This window comes from Halichoeres trimaculatus, unplaced genomic scaffold (assembly GCF_033239565.1).
Source record: "Halichoeres trimaculatus isolate MK-OKI-2021-1 unplaced genomic scaffold, fHalTri1.1 fHalTri1_scaffold_16, whole genome shotgun sequence".
Taxonomy (NCBI): Eukaryota; Metazoa; Chordata; class Actinopteri; order Labriformes; family Labridae; genus Halichoeres; species Halichoeres trimaculatus.
This window is the reverse complement of record NW_027437194.1, coordinates 10,405,634-10,413,419: the sequence shown is the minus strand read 5'-3', so window position 1 is coordinate 10,413,419 and position 7,786 is coordinate 10,405,634.

Sequence of the window (7,786 nt, the reverse complement as noted above, 5' to 3'; positions counted from 1 at the left end):
ATCACGCAGCATTGTTCTTTATTGTAAAAGACTTTATTGTATCATGCTGTATCCTATTGTTTTGTGTCATATTGTATCATACTGTACCATACCATTTTGTGCTGAGAAGTATCAGCCCACTATTTTGTACTGTACTGTACTGTGTAGTGTCACACTGTGTTGTATAGTAATGAACTTTACCACGGTGTGTTTTTAAGTAGTATTGCATCAGTAATGTACAGTGCCCTTATGTGTCGTATCAGACCACTGTGTACTTGTTTGCATGAAATGTGTCACCTCCTGATGCAAAGCACAATATTTTGTCGTTAATAAGGCACTGTATCGCATTGTATTGTATCTTGTTGAATCATAAAGTGATGCATTGGTTTAAAGACCTGTATCTTTGATTGCAGTCACACACACTGTGGGCAATGAAGTTTTCAGGTTTCGTGTGAGAAAAAGATGATATAGTTTCATTTTTTTCATCTTTTATTTTCTACCTGACCCTGATTTTTTCCAGTACCCTCTCTTACTGTGGTGCATGAGTTAAACTGTACTTTCTGGCAAATCTGAGGCATATACTTAAACCATACCTGCAGACTTCAGGCTTTCTTCAAACCCTTCTTTGTGCTTCAGTCTACAGAAAGTGAAAAGTGGGAGAATGAGAGAATGACTACATCTGGAGTCAGGCATACGCCCAAGTCTCCAGTTTCATTTCCAGCATTACGAGCAGGAAACAGGGTTACAGACCCTGAAACCTGCAAGTGTTCACAGTCAACGTCTGTTACTGGAGCTGTAATATCCCCCCCAACTCTACCACACACACACACACACACACACACACACACACACACACACACACACACACACACACACACACACACACACACACACACACACACACACACAGCCTGTGATGGAGCTGTATTATCCATCACATTCCTGACGGGCCTCGTCAACCCTGTCAGGCAGATTGAGATACGAGCGGTCTGCTGGAGGGGAAAAATGGAAAAAAAAAAACACAAACTGTGGCTAGACACTGAGAAAGCCATTGTAATCTCGCACTGCACACATAAATACACTCACACATATACACACACCAGCAGCTGTGTGTATCAGCAGGAGGGGATTACAGATGGGGGTTCAGTGTTTGGCTCTGGGCCAGACTGTGTGGATCCTCTCCCCAGGAGCTATGCAGGAGCTGGGGGACGAGAGGAGGTGAAGGGGGTGCCACTGCATACCTCCACTCACTCCCAACCTCCAAATCTGTGTCTGACTGCTGGACGTGCAGCCGACCCTCCACCACAGGTCGGGATTTGGAGTTAGTGGGTGTGTGTTGAGGCTTGAGGAGCTGTCAGGGGAGGGAGGAAATCCCTCTTTTGTTTCCAGGGAAGCCAAGTGTTGGCTTTGTGTGCTTAAGGAGGAAACTTAAAGACCGTGCGGGTGGAAGGATGAATAAGTGGGCCAATCATACTGACAGCTGCCGGGAAGCAGACAGAAAGAGAAAGTGGAGGAAGGAAGGAGCTTTGAGAAGTCAAATAATTAATTGCTCCACCAGTGAAATTTTGTTTTTCTGTAGCACAGTGATTGGCAAAACATTCATGTTAAAAAATATATTTTTTCCTTTTACACAAAGTGTTTTTATTTATCAGAAAACTGGTATATTGTTAACATAATTTAGGGTGAGAGAAGGAAAGAGTGGAAGGCAAACAAAAGAAACGCAAGACACAGAGGGAGGCGTAAGAGGCAATGAATCCTAATTGCCACCAGGTTGTTCTCCACAGGATGCAGAGCATTTAGGCTGCAAGTGAGAGCAGCGATGTGTGGTCTTTGTTTGCATGTATGTTTCTTTATATTTAAGTTAAGACAACTGCTCTTTGTGCTCCCAGTTCAATTTGAATAAAAAAAGACGCAGTATGAAGGAATATGGTTTGATGAAAGGTTGAAGATTGGATGTTAGAGGTTAAAACTTTAACAGACAGGCACAAAGTTTGTGATCTACATCCAGGCTTCTGCCTCACACTGGCCCTCCAAGACCTGCGGAGATTAAACAAATCAGTCCAGTAATGTGTGGAGGAAAAAAAACACTTGCACTTCAACCTGAGACCAGTAGAGGGCAGTAAAAAAAAAAAAACACGGAGGCCATACAAGAAAAGATGATGCCATTAAAAGACACAGGCTGTTTTCCAAACTACCTACTACATACTACATGTGAATGTAGTTTAAAGTAGGCACTGCATACTACCTTCTGCTTTTGCTTGTAGTATGTAGTATGACTGATCTGTTGGGTCTGTTTTGTAGTATACTACTCTGGTTTCTGGTTTCAGAAGCTGATTTACAGATGATGTTTTGGGTGTTTTTGCCTTTATTATAAATGTACAAAACAATCTATGGGCAGATCTCTGTCTTTTGGTTATTTTGTTAATCATATCACACAGAATCATCATACTTAATTTCTAATCTTATGCTAAAAGTTTTATCATTTACTGAAAATAAAGCTGACAGGGATATTTATTTGTTTCAGCTGATGAAAAAACACTTCTATATAATCCACGTATAGTTTAAAAAGTGAATTAGTGGTTTTTACGGGCTAATGAATTTGTAGAAGGTGACACCTCTTTCACGACTGGAAGTGACAAGATTTACTGGTGTTTCTTCGCATCTCTTTACTTCTATCTCCCGGACTGTAACGTTTGTGTTGTTGTTATGTTGTAGTTGCCGACTCATTCCAGTAGATGGCGGTAATTCTCCAAAACCTGTCACCCACTTAGACAAACAGCGTTAGCGCCGTGCATTATGGGAAACAGTATGCCAGATAGACTGGTCCGTTACTAAGAAATTTTCCCGGATTAGCAGGACATCCAGGGATTTTCAGTATACTGCAGATTTTGCAAGTTTTTGCATACTACCTACTTAGTACTAAATTTCAGCCAAAGTAGTAGGCACTGCTAGTGTAGCAGGCAGTTTGGAAAACAGCCACAAGGTCTAGAATGATCGACCTATAATCATTCAAACTGCCTGAAAAGCTCCACTGTAAGCAAGTTTCGGTAGAGATGTGGCAATGTTTCGATTTCAAAACAAACCTGTTGGGTACCTCCAGTTAAGACTGTTTTCAGCGGTGGGGTACATTTACCAAGAACTAAATTTATATAATAGTTTCTGTGGTTAAGATACAGCTTAAGAGGCATTGGGGGCCATTTACATGACAAAGGTTTTAGGATGAAACGCAAAATATTGTTGTGTTTCAGCTTCTCCTTTAGATGGAAACAACGTTTTAGCCGACCTAAAACGAAAACTTTTGAAAACCACTTTCTGAGTCTGAAACCCTGCAGCTGGTTGCTGTGGAAACAGTTTTCAGTGGAAATGCCAACTTTTTTTTGTCTCTGCGTTTTTGCAGGCCTATGTTTCTGGTTTAAGCCAGACCTCTGTCAGATCCATGTCCAGTCAACACCTATAGCAGGGTTTTCAGAGTTCATTCCAGACAACTGCATTCATGTGACTAAGGATTTTCTCAATGATGAGTCTCTCCACATACTTAAGCCTGGATTAGTCTTCTTTGTTGAATCAATAGCGTACTTTATGCCTTACATCAGATGGGTATCTGGTCCAGCTCCACTCCGTTGCATGTTGACTGCTTGTTCAGTCTGGCACAGATGACTCAAGACAGCTGAAGTCACAAACCTAGGAGTTCCCTCGATTCCCACCCCAATGATGATCCTCTCCTGGTTCATGTTCTGCTTTACAACCTTGAACCTATTGACTCCTGGTCTGGCTCTGCTCATTATGTCAGTTTGTTGTGGTCAAGATAAATATGATCTAGTTTGGACATGTTTTGTTTTATTTTGAAAGTCACTTTAGGTGGTTTCTGCACACTACTTCCTGTCCTGATCAATCTGCTTTTTGCAAATTGTTACATGGCAAAATAGGAGGCTTGTGTATCTGCTGCAACCCGCCAGAGCAGGGATGCAGCCGGAATGGGTCAGAGTGGGGCCAGTGTGAGTTAACATATTGATGTAAATAGAAACCTATTGAATCCAGTTCTGTGATGGAGCCGGACTGGAGACACATCTGGAGTAATTTTGCTGTGAGGTCTGTGTAGCCTTTTCTCGACACAGAAACCTGTTGTGCTGCACCCCCCCCCAACAAGTTGCAACAATGCTACCACAATCTCTTTGACTTTGATTTAGACTTGAAAATGTTAATGTAAGTGTTAATAAGGCTTTCTTGCAGCCAGCCTCAAGTGGACATTGGAGGAACTGCAGTTTGTTGCACCAACGCATGGTCTTTATTTAGTGGTTGCTGCATGGGCCACACATGAAACTCACCTGGAAACTGTCAGGTGCTTTGTGCATGTGAGACGGAGTCCTGTTTTCTAGGAAGAAAGATACAACCTGAAGCCACTTACCTGCACTTCTTCCACATCACACTAACCAGTTGAACCAGTATGTCACCCGTGGTGGGCGGAGCTTCACTCTTCTTCAGCTGAAACAGAAGCTGCAGAAACTGGATACCCTAACCTCTCCACCCTCTTCTCCTCCTCGCAGAAACAAGTCAGAGGAGAATCTTCTGCTGACACACAGCAAGAGCCAAGGGATTCGGCTCCAGGCGGAGAATAGTTCAGGTGTGTGTGTGTGTGTGTGTGTGTGTGTGTGTGTGTGTGTGTGTGTGTGTGTGTGTGTGTGTGTGTGTGTGTGTGTGTGTGCATGTTTACACAGCTCAGAGCTCATTACAGCTCAGAAACAGAGGAAATGAGACAATGTTGGAGCCAATCACACACACTCATGCACATACATATACACATACACATACACATACACATACACATACACATACACATACACATACACATATACATACACATACACACCCTGTGCCCATTAACAAATGACAACAACAGAGATAACTAAAGGTGAAAAGCCCCTCAGAGCGTAAAATTTCAATGATCCACATTCAGTTATTTTCATTTTTTGAATCTAAAGATGGATGCATCAACATTTTGTTTGGCTGTACACCATTTAGTTAACCAAAAGTAAAATCCAAAATAAAAGTTGTGAATAAACAAGAAGATCATGATTTTGGAAAAGAAAGTTGTTCAAACAAGAGTATCATCATTTATCGTACTTGGTTTAAGTGTGTGTTGATTCTGTTCACACACCATCAGTTTAAAGCCTTTCCTGCATCGAGGGAGGTGTGACAGAGACTATTCGTGGTACCTGTGACAGGGAGGGCTGATAAGAAGGGGGGGAGCAGTGAGAGTGTGTGTGTGTGTGGGCGTGTGTGAGGGTGTGTGTTGAAGTTGGGGGGGGGGACTGAGGGCAGCAGCTTAGCCTCAGGGGGTAATTTGCTCTGGAGCTTCAGTCCATCAATCACCCATTCATTTACTAACAGGATCGTCTGCCAGGCCCCACACACACTAAGGGTTGTAGTGTGTGTTTGTGTGTGTGTGTGTTATAGGGAAACACTGTAAATAAATCAATGTCAGCGGGGCTGGGAGATCAGATTAACACTTGAGCAGAGCAGGAAGTTCGGAGCAGAGTCTGCATGACTGACGGAGGACGTCAATGAAACATTTTATTCAACCACTCCTCAACATGGGAAATTCTTCAACAGCAAACCACTTTAAAGCTTAGACCTCCAGAACTAGGATCTAAATTTAGTTCTGGGGGATAAACTTATCCCTGAAAAAGGCCCTCCCTTTGAGGTAGTACTTTTCAAAGGTCCAGGGACCTTGGGGGTTGTAGTTGTACTGCCCTCTGCTGGTGAGGTGCTGTTTTGTATCCTCAGACAAACAATGGGCCACAGGAACTATGTAGCTGTAGGGAATGGTTTAACAGAAGGTAAAAGTTCCTGGACCCTCTGGTCCAAATGTAGCTTAAGTGACTTTTAGGTCACTGTTCACAAAAATTGTGTCATTAGAAAGTACCAGAGCATGGAGTCATTGACATCTCCGCAGATAATTTAGTCTGATGATCAAATGTGAAAATCACAAAGCCTGACACTTAAAAGGGTAGATTTTGAGAGGAGGAGAAGAGGATGCTGACAAAACTTACATCCATTATGGACAATCCCTCTCACCCACTACATGAGACTGTGGGGGACTTGAGCAGCTCCTTCAGCAGCAGTCTCAGACTACCACCCTGCAAGATAGAGCGCTACCACGGGTCATTCCTCCCTTCTGCAATAAGACTTTACAACAAACACACCTGAACCCTCACCAGTATGACATCAAGCATTCAATAAATACATGTCTTTTGCACTCCGTACCAGTACTCATTGTAAATTTTCACTGTCAAAAAGCAATCTTTGTATATATCTCGCACCAATATAAACATGTAAATAGTAATATTTTTCACTTTTCTATATTTCTATATTTCTTTATATTTCTTCAAATTTCTAATGTTATATTCTATCATCGCATTCTATTTTTAATGTTATCGCATTACTGCACTTTGTTTTTTTTTGTGAGCTGCTGTGACAAAAAAAAAGTTTCCCCCAAGGGGGGTCAATAAAAGAATATTCTATTCTGTTCTATTCTATTCTATTTCAGTTTAACTCTTAAAAAAAAAAAGTCATTTAATTGCTCTTGGGTCTTTACATTTCATATCCATGCCACTAAGTTGAAAGACAGAAACACTTTGAGGAGTCTTTTCGAATTCCCATTAAATCATTTTACTTCCTGAGCATGTGGATTCTCTGCATCACTTTTTTAAAAATACTATTAAAAAAAACAAACCATTAAAAACAACAACAACAACAACAAAAAAAATCTATATCGTCTATGGAGCTGAGTTCCATGCACTCCTTTTCATGTCTCTAGTGATTGTTATATTTTAAGTCCCCCTAGTGGCAAGACACGTCCCTGCATGCACTTGGATTGCCTTAGGTGAAACGGACTGTGGAGTGGGTATAACAACTTTTTGTGACTTTGATTCAGTGTTCATTTCTTTGATAGTGATGATAACAGCTCACAGTTATGAAAACCTTGAATTCAGTATCTGATAAAGTTAGATAATTAAATATAAATAAAACTATGACCTGGTAAATGTCTGCGTTGACTCTGAACTTCAGAAAACCCATCGGACCAACAACAGCAGCAGATGACATGGCCCCGCAACCCATTGTTGACTGCAGAAACTTTACTCTGGTCTTCAAGCAGCTTGGATTCTGAGTCACTCCGCTCTTCTTCCAGACCTAGAGGTCCTTGATCCACAAAGAAACATTAATGTGAAAAAAGGACTTTCGAACACTGAGCTATAGTCCAGTTCTTTTCCTCCTTGGACCGGAGACCTGACGTGGTCTCTGGTTCAAGAGTGGTCCGACCTGTGTCAACGACTGTCAGCAGTCTTCACCATGGTCGTGTCGCTGACTGAAATAGTTTCCACCATAGGGTCCAGGAACTTTTTGTTCCTATTGAAACAGTCTCAAGAACTAAATAGTGCCTGTGGCCCATTTTTTTGTCTGACCCAAGTAAATGATGCAAAACAGCACAATGACATGACGAAGAAAGAAAGAGACAGACAAGCAGTTACCCTGTTAGCATACAGCCTGTGCTGGTTTTGATGGAGTTTTATAGACAAAGCCGTCTAAAGCTGGTTGAAGCTGTTTCTAAAATCCTCAAACAGCTTCAAGTGGAGAAACAACTGACAGACCGCTCCCCTGTTTAAACCATGAAGACTGATAGAATGAGTCATGTTTCAGCTTTAAGAGGAGCCCGCTGATTGATGACTTTTAGCATGATGCATCCCTCCAGGCTGGGCTGTTTTCAGAGGTCAATTTATCCCTCAGACCTCAATTTGGACCCATGTTC